The sequence below is a fragment of the Peromyscus eremicus genome, chromosome 17, assembly GCF_949786415.1.
Source record: "Peromyscus eremicus chromosome 17, PerEre_H2_v1, whole genome shotgun sequence".
Lineage (NCBI taxonomy): Eukaryota > Metazoa > Chordata > Mammalia > Rodentia > Cricetidae > Peromyscus > Peromyscus eremicus.
In genome coordinates this window covers 6,573,806-6,598,894 of record NC_081433.1, presented here as the reverse complement: position 1 = coordinate 6,598,894, position 25,089 = coordinate 6,573,806, and the positions used below count along the sequence as shown (strand labels likewise).

Genomic DNA, 25,089 nt, shown 5'->3' with positions numbered 1-25,089 from the left:
GAAGCCTGGTGGCATCACGCACTCGGGGGACCGGGGTGGTGGGAGCCAGGATTGTGGCCTGGGGTCTGTAATGAGTTAAGTTCCTCCAGTGTAGACGGCTGCTCTGTTCTCCCAGCACAGTGCTATGCATTTGGTACCAAGGAATCAGTTTCTCGTACTTGGTCATTCCAACACTGGGAAAGGCAAGGTATCTTTTCAGACCCTTAGGCAAGGAGATGATGATGGATGGGGCTTTTACCCTCAGCAGGGAGGCTAGACACCAGTGACACCCACAGGTTGCAGCTCACAGGCTAGCCTGGATTAACACTGGAGGGATAGCCCTGCAGTCCAGTCCCGGAGGAGCAGTTTCTCCTTTTAACCCCAGGGCTCCAATTAGTCTAGACCAACCCCGGGAGTCTGCTTTCATCAGGTCCGTGGGGTGATGCCATTCCTAGAAGGGTTCCCAGGGCTAGCTCAGAAAGCACCAGGCTGAAATCAGGTCAGCGACTTGGGTGGGTGGTGACAGTGAACTGATGTTGCTACCTTTGTCCGCCTCTCAGCAGCCCTGCTCTGAGCCAGGGGGGCAGCGCTCCGCAGCAGCAGCACTCCCCTGGGCCTGCCCCCTGGGACCAGCCACCAAACCCCAGCACACACACACACACACACACACACACACACACACACACACAGAGAGAGAGAGAGAGGGCAGAACCACAGATGTATTCCCTCACATCCTGAGCTCAGGCATTCCCAGTGAATGTGAACATCACTGGCAGCCCTGCGCAGCACATTCCTACTCCGTGACACTTCCAGGACTCCAGAATTCTCACAGGCTTTCCATAAATAATACAGGCTTTCGCCTGTGTTCCTGGAATATGCACTCAAGTGCCTGCTGACTGACCGATTAAAGCAGTCATGGCTTCTCTTTGCAGTCACTAAGGGCAAAGGGCCTGGAGACAGCGTGACCATCCAAAAATATGTGTCCCAAAAGGATCGTGACTTCCCTAGTCACTCCCTTGAGTACTCTTACTGTGTCCCTACCAAAAACACTTCCAACATCACAGAAGTTTGTTTTTTCAAGACAGGGCTTCTCTGTGTAGTCCTGGCTGTCCTGGGACTCTCTTTGTAGACCAGGCTGGCCTCGAACTCACAGAGGTCTGCCTGTCTCCGCCTCCCAAGTGCTGGGATTAAAGGTATGCACACTATGTTTGGCTACAGAGGTGTATTTTTTAAAGTCCTGCTTTTTATACAGAGATTCCTTTCCTCTTTCCACCCAGGCTCTGGCCCTGAGGATCCACGACATTGTACAGACACTGTCGCAGACACTGTGGACCATTCCAGGTCAGGCAGACTGGGTCCTACATTGCTTTTTTTCTCTCTTGGGTCTCATTATTACGCAAATACATTTTCAATGTTGAAAAGTACAGAGAATTAAAAAAAAATCTGTCATTGTCTCCATTTTGCTTTTTCACGAAGTTTTGTTTTGTTTTTGAGAGAGTCTTGTGTCTCATGTAGCTCAGGCTGGCCTCAACCTTGCTATGTAGTTGAGAATGACCTTGAATCCCTGGCCCTCTTGTCTCTGTCTCCCAAGCGCTGGGATTACAGCTGTGCACGACCAGAACTGGCATACAAAATTTCAGTAACAAAGCAGGTTATGTAGTGCAGCTCTGTTTTCCTCCGCTTCCTCTTTCCCCAAGTTTGGGTGCGTGAATAACAAACACACTTTTATCTTTACATCCTCCGACACAAATACACACAGCACAGATCAGGGGGAAAAAAAAAAAAGAACCAGATGGCAAGTACTTCTGGCTCTGTGGGCAGATGGTCTTTGCTGCTGCGTGTGAACAAAGCCACAGACAACACATCAGTGAGCATACAATACGGGTGTGTTCTAATAAGACTTTACTTACAAGAACAGGCAGCAGGTTGGGTTTGATCCTCAAGTAGTACTTTGCCAACCACCGATGTGCACAGCTTTGTAAATTAAACAAATGATGCCATGGTGTTGACACCACTCACAAAAGCTGTTCTCCCTATTTCAGCTGCCCTATAGGGAACAGTGAGTGACAGTTCCCTGCTGCAAGCCACAATAATATGAAGTAGGAACTCAGCTGATTATGACAAGCTATAATACAAGAAGCCAGGGGCCTTCTAGAAGTAAAGCCGAGGCTTAAGGAGTCTTAGTGATATTGGCTTTTGATTATTAGCCATTTCCTGCATGAATTTCTCCTGTGCTATTGCAGCTTTTCCATCTTTTATTGAGCACCATTTCCTCTCTACTAGTTGAATATTTAGATAACATTCTGTGCTGACAGCTATACACAGCCAGAACCCCAGTTCAAGCCTCCCTGTAATTATCGTCATTAGCAGCATCTGGCCAGGACCATTCCTGGATGGATGAAAGTATCTTATCAGAGATACCTCTGTACTATCTAAGAATAGATTTAAACATCCAGACTATCTGTTTGAGAAGGCCTGGCAGATGTGCTAATTAAGGTTAACGTTTTCCCTTTCCAAAGTCTTCCCTCTAGTTTTAGATCTACCTTTAACTGTTAACTCAGAACTAAAGGATTTGTACGTGCAGGTGCATCATGCTGACTCAGGCTGCCCAGCCACTGAGTACACTCCCCGGCCCTGCCAGAAAGCAGTAGTCAAGATAGCTTGGACAGATAAGGGGACCAAAGGAAAACAATGCAGTTTTATTTTCAATCGTTACTGATAGACTCCTAACACTTTAACTAACCACTTCTAAGAATATAGTCGAGCACATAAAATCCCCCTTTGCTCAGATATTAACTAAATTTAGTCCTCATTTGGTTCTACTCCCCATTAGTCACTTCCCTTTTGGGTTGCAGATGATGGCTGGCAATTACTGCTCTTTTGTGTGGATCTTATTGCCCCTCCTATTGACCCTGAGGGAATTCAAGCCTGGTGACCTTGCCTTAGCCAGAGCATTGCTATTGCATGGGTATATAACTGTAAATCTCGGAGACCTGAGGAGACAGAGGGAGAAGAGAAAAGAGAATGGAGGAATTAGGTGGGTAAGGACTGGAGAGGAACGAACTGAGATGGGGAAGGACTAGGTTGAAGCGCTAAAAGAGAGTACCAGAGGAACAAGATGGAAGATGAGAAGAAGAGCCAGATGAGGAAGAAGATGGGGAAGAAGGAGATGGGAGAGGAGCTGTGGGATGTTCTGTATGCTGTGAATGTGTTGTTCTGATTGGTTGATAAATAAAATGCTGATTGGCCAGTAGCCAGGCTAAGATGGGAAGGAACTAGATGGATGAGAACCTAGATGAGGCAGAACTAAGATGAAGGAATTAAGATAGAACTTAGAGGGAACAGCAGACAAACGTAGAGAGAAATCAGGCAAGAAAGGAGCTAAGAGAGCAGAATAGAAGCTGCGTAGAGAAAGAACTGACTCAGAAGAATAAAGTGTATGGACTAAAGAGTTTCGGGTACGTAGATTCATTTAATATCGTCAAAGGTTAGATTATCAGGTGCTTGTAGATTCTTCCTGGACCCTGGGAGAGGACTATTGAGGGGCTGGACCCCAATAGTCCCCATTAGTTCCCAGTTTATTGCTCTATTCTTTTATGGGGGAACCTGGCTTATTCTCAGCAGGACACTGCCAATGTACTTCCATTCCCAAGATGCTTTTCATCCTGTCTCACTTTTTTACTCTTCCCATCTGTAGTTTGGAAGTGGGGCTCAACTTCAGCCCACTCACTTCCCAGCTCTGTGGTTTGGTTTGGTTTTTCTTTTCCTCCTAACCCAGGAGATACTGGTGGTGACTTGAACCCTGTCTGTGATAGTTCATCTCTGTTGTCACCTTACCATGATCTAGAGTCTCCTCGGAGGAAAAGCTCCAGATGTGTCTGAGGATGTTTCCAGAGAGGTATAGTTGAGGGGAGACATCCCAGAATGTGGGGGGCACCATGCCCGTGGGGTCCTTGACTGAGGAAGGGAGAGGCTGTTGGAGTAGCCTCCACGCCTCTCTGGTCCTGTGTATGTGGTGCAGCTAGCTGCTTCATGCTCTCGCTGCCGCGCCATCCCACCATGATGGCACTCATCCGTTTCTAAACACCGAGCCGAAACACACCCGTGCTTTAGCTGCTTTTGTCAAGAATTTTGTCAGAGGAATAAGAAAAGCAACAGGCACATCTTAATTTTTCTTTTCGTTGTTGTTTTGAAGACAGGGTCCGACCCTCCTGCCTCCCCATCTCTGGAATCTTGGGATTATACACCCAGTTTTTGTGATGCTGGAGACCAAACCCCACTTTGTATGTTGGTGGACCAGCACTCCATCAGTGGGCTGCATCCCAGCCGCTTGCTCCCCCCCACCTCCTTTTTTTTAATTTTATTTTTTTGTTTTTAGAGACAGGATTCCTCTGTGTAGTTTTGGTGCCTGTCCTGGATCTCGCTCTGTAGACCAGGCTGGCCTCGAACTCACAGAGATCCGCCTGGCTCTGCCTCCTGAGTGTTGCGTTTAAAGGCATGCACCACCACAGCCCAGCCTGCTCCATCTCTTTAATATGCTCTTATGTTCTATCTCCCTGCCACACGCCATGGACAGGGCAGTCGCCACAGAGCTTGGATTCTCAGAATTCAGCCTGGATGCTTGGTCCTTATTCTGAACATGCATAGTCAGTTCCACTATGGTGTGTCCTGCAAACAGTGCAAAAGTGAGTTAAAAACCACAGGGGTGGTGGGAAAGGGGGCAGGGCACAGACGCTTCACCAGTAAACATGTTAACCACCTAATGAATACAACACACATGCTACTTATTTTTATTATTACATTTTTTATTATTTTTCAACTTTTTAGACAATACTTTTTCATCATTTCTTGCCCTTCCCCAAGTCCTGCCAGATTCTTACTTACCTCCATACCCCCCACCTCCATACCCCCCACCTCCATACCCACACACCTCCACACCCACCTCCATGCCCACCCACCTCCATGCCCACCCACCTCCATACCCACACACCTCCATACCCACACACCTCCATGCCCACACACCTCCATACCCACCCACCTCCATACCCACCCACCCCCATACACACCCACCTCCATACCCCCCCACCTCCATACCCACACACCTCCATACCCACCCCCATACCCCCCCACCTCCATACCCACACACCTCCACACCCACCTCCATACCCACACACCTCCATACCCACACACCTCCATACCCACACACCTCCATACCCACCCACCTCCATACCCACCCACCTCCATACCCACACACCTCCATACCCACCCACCTCCATACCCACCCACCTCCATACCCACACACCTCCATACCCACCCCCATACACACCCACCTCCATACCCACCTACCTCCATGCTTTTCTCTCTCCCCTGCCCCCCCCCCCAAAAGCCCAAACCAAAGACAAAAAACACCAAACCATAGCAACAGCAACAAACACAAGGACTCGTCTCATGCTGGCCAACTACTCCTGAGCAGGGGGCCTCCCCTGAAGTGTGGCCAACACACCAGATGTCACCCCACTGGAGAACACTGATTTTTCCTGTCTCAGGAGTTATCAAGTGGGTTCTTGGGTAAGGGGAGGGCTTTGTGTCCACTTCTCCTTTCCCAACAACACACATTCTAAATAGCCGAGAAAGACATGTGCATAAATATGTAGAAATCCCACCTGGGGGTGTGGGGAGCTGGGGTAGATCTGTGATGAGTCAGGGGAGCTAGTTGGGGTAAATACGATCAAAATACATTGTATGAAATTCTCAAAGAATTAGTAAATGATTTCTTAAAGAGAAATCCAATTTTTAGAAAAAGAAATTGGAGCTGGAGATGGCTCAGTGGTTAGGAGCACTTGTCACTCTAACAGAGGACCTGGGTTAGATTCCCAGCACCCACATGACAGGTCACAAAGGCATGTTAATTCCAGTTCCAGGGGATCTGAGGCCCTCTTCTGGACTCTAAGGGCACCAGACATGCATGCAGGCAAAACACTTGTACACATATGCATTTTTTAATTAAAAAAATACATTCTACCTCACCACAAAGAGGGCCCGGATGTCTGTGCTATCAGAGTCAGAGGGCCCAGCCCCGAGCTGCTGTGAACGCGGTGGAACAGTCATCCCTGGAAATCACATGGAATGCTGGGTCAGGAAGAAAACCAACCTTCTCTTCCACGTGTAAGACTTCTGCTGGGACCCCTGGAACAAAGGAACACTGACCCCTCTACCTACTGTGGGTATTGTTTATTGTTAAGCATTAGGTGGCATGGATGCCATCTTAGGAACTGGAGCTCCCACACTGTGGGAAGCTGTGGGCACATAGGACAGGATGGAGACAGGGCATTCCTTCCTCTGGTTTTACGAAGGGCGCCTCTCACACAAGAGCCTTGTCACCTGCTGCAGGGGTGATCAAGAGTCCTTCCTGCACCTGCCTTCCTCAAATCCCTTCAGCCCGAGGGCCCAACATATCAGGTCCTACGTTCTGGGAACAGTATGTCCAGACCTGCCAGGTGTCACATCACGTGGGGCCTGGTGGCTTCTGACACACCCAGAGGACCCAGACAGCCTGGGACAGATGGGTCTGACCTGTGGCTTTTTCATCCCCACTTGGCTGCATTCCCTATATGGTCTTTATTACGACCATGTCTCTGCCGCCGCCGCTCTGCCTCTGCCGAGGCTCTGCTCTGCCTCTGCCGAGGCTCTGCTCTGCCTCTGCCGCCGCTCTGCCCGCCTCTGCCAACACTCTGCACTCCCTGTATGGAGCTTTATGTTTTCTTCCTCCCATGCTCCAAGTGGGTTCAGATACAGGAACAAGACAAAACTGCCCCGTGACCAAACCGTTTGCGATGGTTGACAACGTGACCAGCTCTAGCTAGAGTCACTTAGGAGGCAAGTCTCTGGACTTGTCTATGACAGTTTCCAGATTGGGTGGATGTGGGAAGACCCACCCCTAAATGTGGATGGTACCACACCATTGGTTTGAGCAGCCTTGGTTGAATCAAACCCAGAAAATGGGCTGAGCACCCCCATTCTTTGCTCTCTGCTTCCTGATTTGGATACAACGTAACTAGCTGCCATGAAGGACTAGATCCTGGGAGCTGAGAGGCAGAATAAAGCATCCCTTCTCGAAACTGCTTCTTCTCAAGGATTTTGCCATAGCAACAAGGAGCATGACACACAGTTCCTGGTTTCACCAGGCTTCGGTAAACCAGCCTTCTCCAACGGTGGCGGCGGCATCTTCACCTCCGTGTCCTCCTTGGTCCGTAAGCTCTTGGGAGCAGAGGCTTGGGGGATAGATGTGCCTTTGCCTCTGAGACATACCTTGGGGAAAACTGAGGCGTGTGTGCATGAAGGAAGAGAAGCCGAGGAGAGCTCTGCTCTCCCTCTTCCCTCAAGGCACAGCTCTTTGGAGAGACCTTCTTTTTGTTTGTATGTTGATTTGGTTTGGTTTTTCGAGACAGGGTTTCTCTGTGTAGCTTTGGTGCCTGTCCTGGATCTCACTCTCTAGATTAGGCTAGCCTCGAACTCACAGAGATCTGCCTGGCTCTGTCTCCTGAGTGCTGGGATTAAAGGTGTGCGCCACCACCACCCGGCTGGAGAGACCTTCTTTAGGACAGGACAGAGGGCAGCCTGGCCTTTGGCCTCTATGTAGCCAATGAGAGACCTCATTCCAGGGCAGCACTGAATGCCCCGAAGTGTTGAGATTTCTCAAAGCAGGAAGGAGCCCAGAGGGAGAAAGCCAGACATTTCTAAAAGTGAGAGCTGTCCCTGCCTCAGGGCCACAGTTTCCTGAACAGTAACTATAGAAATGTGGGCAGGCTGGGGATGATAGGGAACTGGGCTTACACAGGGCTCCCCCAGGTCTACTGTTCGTGGATACAGAAGTCCTCCTTCTCACTAACACTTACCTCCCTCCAAACACCAGTTTTCTCAGTTGGGTGCATTTCCTATCCCTGGGGCTGGGGGTGTAGGATGCAAGGTCGGCCAGCAGAGGGTGCCCGCGGCACAGCGGCTCTCCTGGTCTGTCCTCCCATGGGTTCCTCTGAGACAGCAGATGTCCTGATGAAAAGCACCCCAGCCCACCTTCTCTGTCCTGCTCTGGACATTCCCGCCTCCGAGAGTCCCTGTATCCTCTCCACACCCCAGCAGCCACACAGGCACACACAAGGCACACACGTGCAGTCCCACATGCACATAGCATGTGATTCTGTCCTTCTGCTTCCATCCTGGGGTGCGTGGAGCAGGGCAGCCCAGCTCCTCTCCAGCAGGCAGTCTGTCCCTTCTGCCGGGCTCTCTGCATCTTGATGCCACAAGGAGGAGCAGGGGACCCTGGCTGCAGCCTCGGCACAGCAGACGCAGCTGTGTTGGCAGTAAGGTGACTGCAGGAGAGCCTGACTAGCTTTGCGTCCACGTGTCCTGCAGAGTTCAAGCTGCGGGTGAATCAGGGCTGTGGCTGCTGACAGCCGGCTCAGGCTCCTGTGTGGTTCCGGCCCCAGCTCACGGCCATCTTCTGCCCACACTGTAACAGACTCAAAGACCTCAGCACAACTGACGCCATGTTGGAGGCATCTGACCTCAGAGACCCCATGGACTTTCAACTCCTGCTAAAACAGCAACGAAGACCCAATCCATCAAAGACCTGGTCCATAGGTCCAGGAAAGGCCCAAATATATGAACCTTGCTTTATGGCTTCGTGTAGTTCTGTTTTTGTGCTAATGGAAGTGTGACAACAAGGACGTGATTTTTGTGCATAAAAGACAAAGGGATGCATGGTTTGGGCAAGTCCCCCATGAGTGTTCGTGTGGTGGTCTCTTGTGGACATACCTCACAACAGCATGTCCAGAATCCAGATGTTTCTGCTTGAACCCTTGTACCCTGAAAGGCCTGGCAGGCTTCTCAGAGTTACACAAATGTCTGTGCTGTAGGAACAGCAGTGACCCTGGCCAGATCCCTCCCCCACCACACTTGTCCTCAGACTTCTGCCTCAACCAGAAGATGACCTTTCCACCCTGGGGGGAGCTGGTTCTGCTGGGCTGGAATCAAGTTACAGGTATAGAACAAAGCCAAGGCATTGGTGGGCTCTGAAGGGAACTGGGCACTCCCTGGGAGTCAGTGGCCTCAAGGAAGGTCAGGCTGTGTCGGTGGGCAAAGGCAGCTGGGTGGGATCTCTAGTTCCACATTCACAGCGCCGCCATCAAGATCTGGATCCTGCTTTCTCTCATTTTTCAGGATTCCCTCCGTGGATTGCTTTGGTGCGGTGTGGAAGGGGCCACCGCCATCCCTGGAGCAACCGTCACTTCCCTGCTCAGTTCTTGCTGTGGATAAAGGGCTGCTAAGAGATGAGGTCAAGGATGTGGGAGATGTGCTGGGGACAGGAGCAGAGGCAGTGTGTGTGTGTATATGTGTGTCTATTTGTGTTTACAGGTGTGTGTGTGTGTGTGTGTGTACATGTGTGGTGCATGTATATGGATGTGGATTGTGAAGGTGTTTGTGTGGCAGTATATGCAAATGTGGAATGTAGAAACGCGTGTAGATGCATGTACATGCTTATGTACTGGGACAAACATGTGTAGTTTAAATTGTGAGGCATGAAACCATAAGCACCGGCCTCGGCTCACTACTGAGCACACTGTAGCTGTTACACCCATGTGACACGTGCTTATCACTCACAGAACTCTGAGGTGTTATTACTGCGTGGTTCTTGTCACTGTTCGTTAGACAGATGAGAAGAGAGACACCAGAGAGGTCACCTGCCTGTCCCTTCCGGCTCTGCTCAAGTGCTTCCACAGCAGAAGTGTCACAAGACATGCTGGACCAGGAGGAGACACCACGTCACTGGCCTTGAGGGACTATGCTGGACCTGGACCTCGTGCTGAGATGGTCCCAGATAGAAGCTTCCAGCCAGGGCTGAGAGCACAGCATGGAGAAGAGGCCTTGCCTGCTGGGAAAGCCTGTGCTTCCGGGACTCGGTAGCCAGCTAAAGGAGAGGGAGATGGATGAGTCCTCTTCGTGGCTCAGTGGTTTAGCAAATGATTGACACAACCACCATCATAGAGAGTGGGCACGGAAGATTTAACTCGTCTGGTTAGATTTAGTGTCTGTTCCCAGCCACTGAGGTTATTTTCACTTCCTTAATGATGCTGAGAAGCAGCACATCCACTTCTGTTCACTTTATTCATGTTTGTGAACGCATACATGTGCATGAATACCAATGTATACATATACACGTGTTTATGGGGTGAGGCTTGTTGACATGTCACTCACGCCCCTAAGCCTATTGTCAGTGCACAATCGAGTTCCACAGGCGTGCACAGCCAGCTAACCTCAGCTGTGATCACTCACAGATTTACACTCCCCCTGTGTCCTTGGACGCCCATACATTCGTCCTAGCTTTTCTGCTAGAAGTTCTGGAACGTGGACATAACGGGACTATTTTCCGGAGGTGTTGCTGGGTTGCATCACTCAGCCATCTTTTGCACGGGCATTCACAGGTTCTCTTCTCAAGGAAGCGGCTCTCAGCTGGGACAGAGGGATTACTGATGGAGGACCCCATCCTCAGGGGCCAAGATGTGACCGTGCGGAAGAGGAGTGAGCACATCCCACTTTAATGTCGGTGGCGAAGGCAGGTGAGGTTAGATGCGATGGGGTGTGTACCTTACAGATCACACTCAACGATGAGACAGAAAACAGAGCCTGGCTCACTCCCTGAGCCTAGGTCACTCACCTGTGGCTTTGGCTAAAAACAAGCACAGCACAGTGGGAAGAAGGGAAGTCGCTTTCTGCCTGCGGTGTCCTGAAGTCCTGTGAGGCGGAGTGACGTGAAGCCCAGTTCCTGTTCTTGAACTATTTATGAGGAAAAGAGTGAAATAAGAATTCTATGCTCCAAAATGATAATGACCTTTACTCTCAAACCACAGTGTAGAGAACCCAAGGGAGGGAGCTCTGGGTCTGCGTTCCATGCCTGCTCTCCTCTGAGATATCTACTCTGGGCTCTTTCAACCCAGCTCTGCGTAGTGTTTTGGGCACTGAGTTGGTCTGCCAGTGAGGAAAAGATTTGTTTAATTTTGTTTTCCTATTACTTTGTCTGTCTCTAGAAGCAAGCTACAGAAAATCCTGACTGAGAAGAATTTTTAAAAATATTTTAGTTGGGAGGCAGAGGCAAGTGATCTCTGTGAGTTCAAGGACAGCCTGGTCTACAGAGAGAGTTCCAGGATAGCCAGAGATACATAGTGAGAGCCTATTTCAAACACACACACGCGCACACACGCACACACGCACACACACGCACACACGCACACACGCACACACACACGCACACACACACACGCACACACGCGCACACACGCGCACACACGCACACACGCACACACGCACACACACACACACGCACACACGCGCACTGGCTTTTATGTTTACTCCACTCTAACTGTGTCTGGAACTGTACTAAGAGATGCAGCAAGGTTGTGTGGTCCCTGTTTTCCGCAGACACCCAGGAGCCTCGTTCTCCTCTGGAGGAATGGAGGCAGGGAGCACAGCTGTCCGCTCCCATCCCATCTCCCCCGACCAGCCAGCAGACGGAACCGGCCAACATCTCTGTGTTTCACTCCCACGCACTGCCTCTGGTATCCACCGGGTCCTCAGTTGTTGTTTTATGTTCTAGACCTGTTCCTGACACCACACTGTCCCAGTACTAACTGGCTCTGGTGTCCTCCCTCAGGCACCTGCTGCAGCCGGAGCGCTTGCCCTTCACTCTGGCACTGTGGCCAGCATCTCACTTCTTCCTGGGTCTGGGAAGGGGTAGGGATGGGACAGGCATTAGAGAAGCTTCCAGAAAGTAAGTTGTTGCGAGTTTTTCTCTTTTCTCTTCCTCTCTGGTGTCCCTCATGTGTCAGAGCTGGAGTCTTACGTTAAAGCAAAGGTAGACTCGCCCCAAGGGTGCATTCACAGACTTTCAAACACTCTGAAGTCAACCGCAACTTTAACAGTTTGGCTTCAACAATTGTGATTGCAGTTCTGTGACTTACTTCTCGAGGGACAGACTATTTGAAGCCCTTCAGAGAATGGGGAGGACCCCTGCCTGACGTGTGGAGGGGTCAGTGTGTGGGGACCCTCAGCTCTCAGCCCATCTCTGTGCCCCCCTCAAGCCCATGCACCAGGCCTGTGGGTGCCCCTCATTGGAATTCCTGGTGAAGCCTGAGCATAGTCACAGACCCAAGGGGCTTTGGAGAGGTGCAAAGTCTGCACCAGACCCAGCCTCCACAGATGTTATGTGCTGTGCGTGTGCGCGTGCGTGTGCGTGTGCGTGTGTGTGTGTGTGTGTGTGTGTATGTGTGTGTTTGAACATGAGCTGTAGAAGTTCAGCCAGACAAACAAGGCCAGGTCTTTAACAGGGGAAACAACTCCAACTAAAACTAACTCCCTCCCTCCCTCCTCCCTCCCTCCCCCCCTCCCTCCCTCCCTCCTCTCTCTCCCTTCCTCCCTCCCTCCCTCCCTCCCTCCCTCCTCTTGCTATCTTTCACACACACTAAGGATGGACCTCAGCAAGCACTCTAGTAACTTGTGTTTGTTTTGAGACAAGGTCTCATTATGTAGCTCTGGCTTGTGCAGGACAGATGGTGGCTGCTTGCTTGTGCAAACAAGGTACAGAGTCATGCCCCAGCATTGGCGCTCCAAGTGGAACAAACCACCACTTTATAAAGTGGAGTCCCGGAGCTGGAGAGACGGTTCAGCGGTTAAGCACTGGCTGCTCTTCCAGAGGTCCTGAGTTCAATTCCCAGCAACCACATGGTGGCTCACAAACATCTGTAATGAGATCTGGTGCCCTCTTCTGGCCAGCAGGCATACATGCAGACAGAACACTGTACACATAATAAATAAAATAAATTAAAAAAGAAAGAAAGAAATCTTAAAAAAAAAAAGAAAGAAAAGAAAAAGAAAAAATCTTTAAAAAAAGAAAATAAAGTGGAGTCCCAGCCTGGGAGCCACTGTCCTGTGGGCAGTGTGGCACAGCCTGGAGCAGGTCCCAGCCTGAGCTCAGCAACCACCTCTCCCTCCAGGACTGTTTTCCCATGACTGGGGGTTTGCATTGGGGGGGAGGGGGGCTGGAGGACTCAGGCTGAACGTGTTATAAATAAATCAGATAGTTCACTTTCATAGGTGCCTTGAGCCTTAGGTCCAGGTACAGAGGGACAAAGAACACCAGACTCGGCAAATGCCTGCTGGCCTGGCTATCCCTCTCTCCCCTGCAACCAAGATCTGCTTAGTTACCCACCCACCCCCAATGGAAAATTACAGTAGAAAACTGCTCATAGCTAAGTTTGCCTGCAAGGCCCTGCACCTGATAAGCCTTGAATAAACGGGGATGTTGCGGAGGCCCAAATTGCTCAAGGTCGCAGAATCTGAGCTTGCTTTACCCAGAGGTATTGCATAAAGGGATGATCTGACCACGGGCGTGGTTACCAGGTGTTTAAGAGTCTACACTGGGCTGTATCTAGCAAGGGGGAGGTCTTTTGCCTAGCCCCTTGGCATTGTTATAAAAAGCCCTTTTGAATAAAGTTCTGGGCTGTTGGGTACTGACCCAGGCCCTCCCGAAGCCGTCCAGTGTTTCTGTCTTTCCTCTTGTCAACTAGGTCTCTTTCTACCTGCTATTTTCTTATCCCTCTCTCCTCAAGAGTACCCAGGGTAAAGTGGGGGAGGCCCCCCACAGGATGTAAAGTGTAGGGATGAACCCACACATCCCTGTGTGGAAAGGTAAGACCTGGATGGCAAGGAAGGTTGTTCCCTCCGGACACCTCAGGAGAGGGAGGCAGAGCCATGTTAGGGTCATAAACCGTTCTCTGCTTAGTCAGCGCACCAGCAAGGCTAGGCAGAGGCCCGGCCTACACAGTGCTCTTATGAAGTGGGAATTGTTTCTCACAAGTTCTGTTCTCAAGCTGGACTCACCAGGGGCGATTCCTCCCTACGTTTATCAGACTCCCGTGTGCATCTCAGGTTGGACTTGAAAGGAGGCAGTGGAGACACCCAGGAACCCCAATAGCCACTTGTTCGCTCAGTCGTGGGTTGGACTAATGAACAGGATATGAGGTAAGCCGGCAAGGAAGCTGGCAATAGTCCCCAGCCCAAGACGACAGGGTCTGGGCTACTCCCAACACCCACTCTGAGGGAAGCCTAGGGATCCGGTGAGGGTCAAAGCCAGGGCTGCAGAGCAGGTGTGTGTGTCTGTGGGCGAGGGGAAGGGTGTGCACTGGGAGACGGACCCTCAGACATCACTAGAAGGGAAGCAGAGAGAGACCAACCCAGAGAGCCCAGTGCTTCCCTGGCTGTGCCTGGATTGTTCTCCGTCTCAGCAAAGCAGGCCACGGGTGAAGTGGGGTAGCTGGGACGAACTTGGGGTGCCCCTGATTCTCTGCAGCACCAATGCCTAGGAGTTGCCCCGGCCTCAGTGAGGCCTGTAAGGCCTGGGGTCATTGGTTTACCCAAGGGGGAGAGCTGCCATGAGGGAGGGGAAATAAGAACAGAGTATGGGGTGCGTATATGGAAATGTCATACACACAGTGGAGCCCAGTGCCATGTATAGTAACTTAAAAATAACATTAAAAAAAATGCAAGAAAACCAACGGGCCAGGCCTCTGGGCAGCCCAGTGTTCTCTGACCGATTGAAGTGCCGGTACTGTCTCATCTCCGGGCATAGCCAGAGCTTTAAAATGAAACAACAGGTGTCAGGATGTCTCTGTGGGTTCAGATCAGGACTAGGGACAGCTGGGCCCTCTGCCTGCCAGAGGGCCTGCGTTCACATCCGAGAGTCAGATCAGGGGGTGTCTGCCAGTCTCCTGGGGGCAGGTGTTTCCGTCACCATAGTCCCTACGGAAAGGCCAGAACGGGGGCTGCACATGGAAGTGTCACCGGTGATCCCAAGATTGGGGAGGGAGAAGCAGAAGAATTGGAAATTCAAAACTAGCCTCGGCTATACAGCAAGTTTGGGACCAGTCTGGGTTACATGAGTCCCTGACTTTAGAAAAACAACGAAAAAGAGAGGGAGGGAGGGAGGGAGGGAGGGAGGGAGGGAGGGAGGGTGCTGGGATTAACGGTTATGACCCTGTCAGAACTAGACAGGGACTAGGGCAGAGGGAGCTTCGTCACCCTATCACGAGGCCAGCCAAGGCTTCACTCTGCACAAAGCCACATGGATGCAGGGTTAGTCATTCAGCGAAGGGACACGTGGATGGGACAGCTGCAGGTGTGGTACAGAGAGTCTGAGTGAGTAGGACTGAGTCAGAGATGACAAATCCAATTGGAGCAATAGTAGATCTCTCTGTTAACAGAGCCCGAGTCTGAAATATTCGTTCAGCCTCTCCTAGAGAGAGCTGAGGCTTGCTCACATGGGCATAGCCTTCTGAGAGAGAGCTGAGGCTTGCTCACATGGGCATAGCCTTCTGAGAGAGAGCTGAGGCTTGCTCACATGGGCATAGCCTTCTGAGAGAAGGTTGAGGCTTGCTCACGGCATAGCCTTCTGAGAGAGAGCTGAGGCTTGCTCACATGGGCATAGCCTTCTGAGAGAGAGCTGAGGCTTGCTCACATGGGCATAGCCTTCTGAGAGAAGGTTGAGGCTTGCTCAGGGCATAGCCTTCTGAGAGGCATGCTAGGTGGAGACTGAAAGGGAAAAATCAGTAGCCATCTTGAAAGATGCTTCCCCCTCCCCTCCTCCAAAGGTATTTGCTGACCAGCAGTTTTAGAAGTAACCAAAGGCTGGGACAATAAATCTATGTATCCTGGACTTGGCAAAACAAGATATGGGGAGTAATGGGCTCACCTGACCAGAAGTTGACCTCAGGGGAGAGTAGGATGAGAACAATAAATCTAAATGTGTCAACAAAAGCAGGACATAGGGAACAAAAATTTATGTCCCTGCAGATACCCTGAATCCTGTTAGCAATTAGTAACCTCATGCTTATAGTTCAGCCAGTAACTTCAAAGAACTACCCCACCCCTAGCCTCCTCGTCCAATCCCAAGCTGCATGTAAACCTTTCCTATATAAACCCCTTAAAGTGAGGGCTCGGGGGCCAACCTCCTCCTCCACCCGCTGTGTCGGATGCTGGACGCGGACCAAACTTGCTTGTTTTGTTATTAAAAACCTGTGTGCTTGCATCGGATATTGGCTCTGTGGTGGTCTTGCTTGGGGGTCTTGCGACCTGGGCACAGCAGAGACAATGGACATGCTTAGCCCTCAGCAACAGTGTCTAGGAGCCTGGTGGTTTCCATGTGTGCAGATATTTTCACAGCAGGCCACATCCAGAAGTTTACCTGCACCATCAAAGCTTGCATTGGTCATGTCTGGGGGACTCCAGGAGCAGTGTGTGTTCATCATCTGATTAAAAACTTCATACATAGGGCTGGAGAGATGGCTCAGAGGTTAAGAGTACTGCTTGCTCTTCCAAAGGTCCTGAGTTCAATCCCCAGCAACCACATGGTGGCTCACAACCATCTGTAATGAGATCTGGCGCCCTCTTCTGGCCTGAAGAGATATGTGCAGGCAGAACACTATACATAATAAATAAATCTAAAAAAAAATTTCATACATAGAACTAAAATTTGAATAGTCAAGAAATTAGTTGAGATAAACTTTTTTTTTTCGGTTTTTCGAGGCAGGGTTTCTCTGTGTAGTTTTGCGCCTTTCCTGGAACTCACTTGGTAGCCCAGGCTGGCCTCGAACTCACAGAGATCCGCCTGGCTCTGCCTCCCGAGTGCTGGGATTAAAGGCGTGCGCCACCACCGCCCGGCGAGATAAACTTCTTAAAAGTCAATTTTCCATCTGGGCTGGAGAGAAGGCTCAGCAGTCAAGAACACTGGCTGCTCTTCCAGAGGACTGGGTTGGATTCCCAGCACCCACACTGTGGCTCACAACCATCTGTCCCTCCAGTCCCAGAGGATCCAACGCCCTCTTCTGGCCTCCAAGGTCACTGCACACACGGCACTGGTACACATGCAGACAAAACACCCGTAGACACAAGGAGGGCGGTGTGTGTGTGTGTGTGTGTGTGTGTGTGTGTGTGTGTGTGTAAGATGATCGATTTAAACTCCCTTGTGTAGCAGATAACTGTTCTATGACCTTGAAGCACAGCCCCTAGAGATGTAGCAGGTAACTGTCCTACCTACCTATGACCTTGAAATACCTGCCCCTGGGGTGTGGGTCCAGGCTACCTGTAAGACCTGAGACGTGCACTACATCACTCCCTTCTCTCCCTCGTGGACTTGGATGCTGAGACGGACCAGGCGGAAGAACAGCGTGAGACTGTTCTTCCAGGACCCTATAATAAATCTCCCATGCTGTAGTGAGTTTTCCTCCCTAATAAATTCCTTTACCCTTTAAGCAGACTCTGTGGATTTCTTGTAATACACTTGGTTTAGTTAATGATTTGTTCTAGAGCCTCTGACATCAGTAGCTCTCAGATATTAGAATCAATGATTTTATTCAGGGCAGCTGTGCTTTCTAGTGAAGCCAGAGAGGTCATGTGTGTTCATGGGGAGAAAGCAGGGAGCAGGACTCTATGGCAAGGAGCAATATATACCCAACATCTGCAGAAGCCACGTCAAGGATGCTTTAGAACTCTTCAGAGGCTGGGATTAAGATCTAACTGAGTCCAATCGGGGGTTGAATCGGCTGGCTTTTCCTGTGGCAAGGACAAAGGAGAAATGGTTAAAACCTCCTTGATAACTATCCAGAAACATCTATCCCAACACCCCAGGCTCAGCTGAGGACCCCACCAAACACTGTCAGCACAAGACTGTTTCACAGCAACAAGAGGTGGAAACGGGGGCTTTTCAGTGCAGGCAGGTGAGGTCTAAAGCCCAAGCTCAGACGACGACATGATTCAGGAGTGTGAAGACGACCCAGGAGCCCAGGGGACTGCTCATAGGCTTTCCTACACAGAAGTATTTTCAAGGTTTATTTATTTACTTTTTTTATTGTGTGTGTGTGTGTGTGTGTGTGTGTGTGTGTGTGTGTATGTATGTATGCGTGCGCGCACGCGCACCAGTACAGGGTGTCAGATCCCCTGGAGCTGGAGTTATAGGCCTAGAGTTAGGTGTCAAGGAAAATTACCATGTCTTAGCCACAGAAGAACTTTTCAAAGAACAGTTTATGAGAATGCCTTTAATCCTAGCTTTAGGGAGGCAGAGGCAGGCAGATATCTGTGGATTCAAGGCCAGCATGTCTACAGAGTGAGTTCTAGAACAGTCAGGGCTGTTACACAGAGAAACCCTGTCTGGGGTGGGGGTCGAGGGGTGACGAGAAAAAAAACGCCTTCCCAATTCTGTGACTGTGAATATAAAAATGGACAGTGAGCAACGGGTTCCCGGAGTGCTAATCCTGGCCAGCCTTCCCTCCCCCACCTGCTCAGGGCCACCAGCGGGTGGGGACAGCAGCACAGTGCGGCCAGCCCCGCCTTCCACCTTCCAGGCAGCTGCCTGAGGGGAAATCTCTAAATGGGGACAGCTGCTGCTTTCTCAAGGCCATTTCTGGGCATGTCTGCTTAGTTCAGGTAAAACACTATGAAATATCAAACAGGAATCTCATGAATCAGCTTAGCCACATGGACGTGCGCCTAAAACCACATGGAGAAACCACATACAGGCAATGATGGCCAGACTGTACATTCAAACGAACTTTTACATAAATCTGTGGCCATGTGCGTAGGCGACCAGTGTCCTAGCCACAGCAACCAACCCGGAAGCCATGCTCTCAAGAACAACTTCTACACCAATGCACCCGGAGCTGCCCGGACTTCACAGCCCACAGCTTCCATCCCCAGGCCAGCCAGAGCCAACGGGCTCCCTGCCAACTGCATGAGAGCCGTGTTGGCACTGACCCACCCCCAACACGCCTCGCCAACAGCTCTACCCGTGGTCCCTCTCCCTACCCCGACTTCCCCCACTCCTCTGCCTGCCTTGAGTCTGCCAGTCTCAAGCCATGACGTCTGACACTCCAGTCATGGCAAACTCTAAAGAAACCTCTTGTTTTCATTTGGATAGACATCTTTACTTCTACAATACTGCTAGCAGATCCTCACACAAGGGTCAAGGCAGGACCTCCAACAGCTTGCCTGAGGCTGCTGTTGGGACAGGAAGTTGTTCAGGGACTCTAGTTCAATATGGTGAGCTAGGGAGGGGACTTTCAACCCAGGTCACCACCATCACAGGGTCTTTAGGAGAGAGAGACCGAACCCAACTGTGAACACAGATGGGCAAGCGGGCATTCAGAACCTAAAAGAAGGTGGGGTTCAGAGGACAGGAAGAGGAGGCCTCGGGGGAAAGAGGATTGCAGTAAAATGAAGGAGACAGATCTTGCTGAAGGCAGGGCGTAGCAGACACCACCCGGGAGAGGAAGCTAGGACTGAGGTAAAATTGTAAAGCTCAGCAAGGTTCTTGAGGGAAGAACACAGTGCCGACAAGCACTGAAGTCCAACCTTTTGTCTTCTCTGGACCACTATTAAATCTAGGTGTCCAATAATCTAGAGATTATTTTGTGACATTGTGATGTACAGACTTCATGTTTGAGAAACTGAAGTTACAAAAACAGTCATAAAGAAACTTCACAATGCTTTAAGCACGTACATGCCTTTGTGATGGGCTGTGTTCCTAGCTGTCCTGGCCCCACTGGGCTCTCAGGCTTGGACTGGACACTCTGGGTTCCATCCTGGGTTACAGATTCCTGTGCTCTTGTCCCTGGAGTCACTGTGAAAACTAAGATCCTAAACACAATGGTGGTGAAACCATTCACAGAGGAGACAGCACTTCAAAGTGTGTAGAGAGCCAAGCCGAGATTCTCACACAGTTCCTAAGATACCCCAGGATTCAGATACTATAAAACCAGGCAAGTAAAAGTCACTCTACAGAATTGGTCCTTCAGCATCCTTAATACTCAGGCCTCAGAAGATCATGAGATCAAAATGAATTTCACAATAACCCAAGGTCTGTTCATGGGCAATGCTTGTCATTGCTATATTCCATGAAATAAATGTCCATTCTCAAGATGTTTCAATTTCAGTCTCAATATAAAAAACATAAATATTTATAATCCAAAGTTTATGCATTTAACAAAGGTTAAGAATTAAGAATTGTGGGTTTTAGCCGGGCACACCTTTAATTCCAGCACTCAGGAGGCAGAGGCAGGGATCTCTGTGAGTTGAAGGTCAGCCTGGTCTAATGAGTAAGTTTCAGGACAGCCAGGGCTACACAGAGAAACCCTGTCTCAAAACAACAACAACAACAAGAATTGTGTGTTTTTTTGTTTTGTTTTTGAGATAGGGTCTCACTATGTAGACCAGGCTGGCCTCCAACTCACAGAGGTCTGCCTGCTTCTGCCCCAAGGGTTTGTAGTTTTTATTGGTGGAATTATTAAGGCCACTCCACGTAGTTAAAAGGGAGGTTTATTAGTGGCGTAACTTACAAATGAAGGGATAGGTAGGTCGCAGGGTCTGGGGAAGGTGTGTCGCAGTCTGGTGGTGTTCTCTGGAGAACTCTGCTCGGTCTACCTCCACCACCGCCCAGGGTCCAGGAACAGAGCAAAGGTGGTGCATCCGGATCTCGGATCTTCAGCATCCTCTCTTGGCCCCACCTTATAGGCGTGATAATTACCGAAGCCTCAATGGGGGTTGGAACGTCCAGACCAAAGCTGGAATGGCTGCCCACTACAAGTTTTGAAAGGGTCCAGAAACTAAAACCACCTGAAGCCACTGTTTGGGGACAGAGATATCTGCTGCCTTTCGCCACTCTTCCTGCCTCAGGTGCTCTCCGTCCCCCTAGCTGGGGGAGAAAGCAAAGCTAGGGCCACGGTGGTTGATGCTATGTGCAAACTTGCCCCACCTCAGGCCGCCCAGGGGCCTGGCTGCACATCACTCCGTGTCAAGGGGTGCTCTCCTGGGGCAGACGCACACGTGAATCATCAGAGAGGAGGAGGGAAGGGAGGGAGAAAAGGAAAGCAAAACCATGAAAATATGGTCGTCTGGGCTGAAGATCTAGCTCAGTGGGCAGGGTGCTCTCAGAGCATGTACAATGCCCTGTGTCCAACCCCAGCACTACATAATCCACGCATAGTGATGCACGCCTGTAATCTCAGCAGTTGGTAGGTGGAGACTGTCCTCAGCTACACAGAGAGTCTAAGGCCAGCCTGGGCCTTAAGAAAAGGAAGGAAGGAAAGGAGGAAGAAAGGGAGGGAGGGAAAATACCATAACCTGGGGCATAAACAGACACTTTTTCTCACCGTGGAGGAATCCAAGCCTATAGTCCCCAGGGTCAGCTCCTGCCTTGCAGACAGTTGTGGACCTCCTCTATGTTCTCCAGGCCCCTTGTTAGGGTGGGAGTATGGAGGAACAGCTGAGAAAAGGCTTTCTCTTCCTTTGAAACAGTGGTTCTCAACCTGTGGGTCACAACCCCCACAGGGTCACCTGTCAGATATTTACAATACAATTCATTACAGTTCTCAAGTAGCAACGAAAATAATCTTATGGTTGGGGGGTCATAACAACACGAGGAACGGTATTAAAGGGTCACAGCATTGGGAAGGTTGAGAACCAGCTCTTAAGAGTCTAAAACTCCAATCCTCTGGATTAGAACCCCCTCAGCCTTAACTGCCTCCTGAAAGTCCTATTTCTAAGAACTGCTGCCTGGGAGTGTTTGGGGGATGAGGATACAACACACGAGTTTGATGACTGGGCACACACACACACACACACACACACTCATTTGCACTCGCGAATGGATGACTTCAAAAAGGAAAAGAAAAAAGTTTTTTATTAAATTTATATTGAATTTCTTCTTTAACAATAACAAAAAGAGATGAATTAAAAAGCAGAACCTGCAGCCAGGTGGTGGTGGTGCACACCTTTAGTCCCAGCACTTGGGAGGTAGAGGCAGGCAGATCTCTGTGAGTTTAAGGCCATCCTGGTCTACATAACTAGTTCCAGGAAAGCCAGGGCTACACAGAGAAACCCTGTCTCGAAAAACAAAAACAAACAAACAACCCCCTCCCAAAAAAAAACCAGAAGGTGGCCAAGTCAAACTGAATTCCTAAAACACAAGCACATTTTGGTCTGGGTAAGCCTGCACTGTCTTAAGGAGTTGCAGCTCACGCAGTCAAGTTCATAACTGAGCTTGCACACTTACTAGCTGATAAAGGGAGATGTCAGTGCCTTGGACTTCATTACGTGGACATTTACAGCCAACAGGGAGCTCCGAGCCTCCCAGGAAACTCCATCTAAAAGAAACGAAGACCCATGAATGAGCGCACGTCCGCAGGCAGAAAGGTGTCAGGGGATGTCCTTCTATAGCAAACAGACCTTTCGCTGTCCCTTCCCCTGAAAAGTGAGCACCCTTGATATTCCTGTCACCGACCCTTGACCCCTCCCACTGGTTCAAACATCCCATTTTTCCTTTCCAGGCTTTCTGGGTGCCAAGGTCTGTCCTTGGGATTGAGAGGCCTAAGTGTGAGCCCGCTGTGGCTCCCCCTGTTCTACTTTCTTTCTCAATTCCATTTTCTTACAGGAAAAGACGAGTCTTTGGGTATTGTTCCAAACTGCACGGGACATCAAGAGGAATCAGGTAAAATTTAAAGGACACCAGAGGTGCGCTGTGTGGTTGCTTATGCTCTGAGAGGCCTTCCAAAGAGCGAAGGAGATGGAAAGGAACACGTCGCAGAAACATCCTGACACGGTGTGCTGATTGGCTTTACTTGTTTCGGTGAGGAGCTGTCTGCACTGGGTTGGCCTGTGGACATGTCTGTGCAGTTGTCTAAAGTTAACTGATGTTGGAAGACTCTGCCCACTGCGGGCAGCACCATCCCCTAGGCACGAAATCCTGAACTACATCAGAGCGGGGAACCTGAGCAGCACAAAAGCAAACAGACGTGTACGCATTCATTTCTCTCCGTTCCAGACTGTGTATGTGACGTGACCAGCTGTTTTTAGGTCCTGCTGCCTTGACTTCCCCATGTGAGAACCTGGAAATATGAGCCGGAATTAACACCTTCCTCCCCCATGTAGCTTTTGGCATGATGTTTTATCACATCAACAGAAATCAAACTAGGAAACACGATGACAGAGAAAAAGAATATTAGGAAAAGGCAAATGCTAGGCAAAGAAAAAGAATGCCAGACAACGTACATAGAGTTCATAGGCCAGCCAGGGCCACCCAGGGAGAGCCTGTCTCCATACATGCATACATACATACTACATACATACATACTACATACATACATACATACATACATACATACATACCGTATAGAATTGTACACAGAGTAACTGCTAGTGGCTGTGCTTGAAGCTGGTTTATATGATGGTGTGCTGACACACTGGGAAACCTTCAGAGGAGGGACCTGGGGGAACCCCTTGGATCATGGGGTAGGTGTTTCCTGGGAAGCTCTGGCTAGCCATCCTCCGAGGATGGTTAGAAAAACCTGTGCCACCTTTACTTCCTGTTCTGAGGTGTGACCTTGCACTCCTGCATCTGCCATGGGTCCCCCACCAAAGCCTGCACATTGCTGATTGGGCTTACAGCATCTAAAACTGGAAGCCGAACCTCATCTCTTTGTAAAGGTGTCCTGCCTCAAGTATTTCACTATAGTAGTGAAAAATGGACTAACACAATGATTAAGACAAAACAAGGGCCTTATGATGTTATTACAAAGCAAGAGAAAACATCAGACAAACTAGCTGTTCCTGGAAACTGAGTGGCTTGCCGCAATGATTATTCATCAGAGAAAGTTGATAAACAATGAAGACTAAGACCCTCCAGCCCAAGGAGCACTGGTGTCCCTGGGTCAAGAACCAAGCAGACACCACTGACAGTCCCTACGAAGACACGGGTAAGAAAAGCTTCTGGAGCTACAGTGTGCTCTGACTTCTTGGGTCATACACATGTCGTTCATAGGAAAACTTATGAGGAAAAATGCCAAGTTAAAACCCAATGAAACCATTGAACTTCAAGATAAAGAACACCAGGTGGAGAGCAATCCCACCACACAGCATCAGCCCTCTTCAGCAACATTCCAGTTTTCTTAACGATCATGAAGAGGTAACAGAAGCTGCCAATTTAAGTAACCTAAAGCTCCTCTACAAACAAAACATTTTTAATTTAAAGGAAAGCCCGGTCCAAGAGTATCGTTCCCAAACAACCGTATGTTAGATTATGGAGCAACCAACCTACACACTCACGTGAAGAATTCCTGGATGACAACGTCCATGAGGCCAAACTACAGCAAACTGACACTGAATTAAAAGACATTTGGGAGAGGAAGAATATTGAAACAGGAAAGTGCTTTCAGGTCCCCATATAAGCAATAAAGAGCAAAGCGCCCAAGAACCCTGGGGGGCACACCACAATGGGTCCTCTGGGTCACGGAGGTATGGTTGGCCCTGCATCCAGGATTACTTCACGTCCCACTAGGTCTGAAGCTATCGTTAAGGTCCATCAACTGATGCCGGGGACCTGATGCATTCTGTATGCACTGGCCGGGTGCTGGATTTGTCCAGGGAAAGTATGGAGCACAGACGAGCCAACCAGAAGGGCCACTTGGGGGATTGTGCACAGTCCTGATGGACAAGAGGAAGAACTGGAGGAAGATGACGGAGAACGTGGCCAGATGCTATGTCTTGTGAGGACCTTTCAGGGAGTGAGACAGGAGCCAATGCAAAGAAAGACGAGAGGCGGGGAGGGGCCTGAGCTCCTGGAACCTTTAGTCCCGGAGCTCCGTGCTTCAGGACCCGGGAACTGCAGAGCCATAGGCCATGCTCTTCAAGGACCATCTGGATCTGCTTGTCCTGGCATACACCCTGTAGTTCATCCAGTCCTCCAGCATCCTTCCAGCCCATCCGTTCATGGAAGAAGATATGCTGGGCTTTGAGGCTTCACATTAAGAGTCCTGATGGATGCCTTGCCTCTCTGGTCCTCGAAGATCTTGGGACTGAGGTAGACACAATACAGACAGTGGAAAGAAGGAGAGAAGCTCATGGTTGCGTGCAGTCAACTCCCATCAGCCTCTTCTCCTGAAGAGCAGCCAACAAGCACACAGTCCTACTCACGAGGAAAAGGAACCCAGGTCACTTCCTGGTGGTGATGTCACAGGTCCC

At 50.0% G+C, this 25,089-nt stretch overlaps 1 long non-coding RNA gene across 1 annotated transcript; it reads right to left on the bottom strand.

Annotated features, from left to right (window-relative positions):
* Positions 1-10,433: 10,433 nt before the first annotated feature.
* On the bottom strand, positions 10,434-25,054 carry LOC131894308 (uncharacterized). The gene is made up of 3 exons (XR_009374879.1): positions 22,127-25,054; positions 17,533-17,634; positions 10,434-10,809 (listed from the first exon to the last, which is right to left on the bottom strand). It is a non-coding gene; the product is annotated as an uncharacterized LOC131894308 (long non-coding RNA).
* Positions 25,055-25,089: the final 35 nt, after the last annotated feature.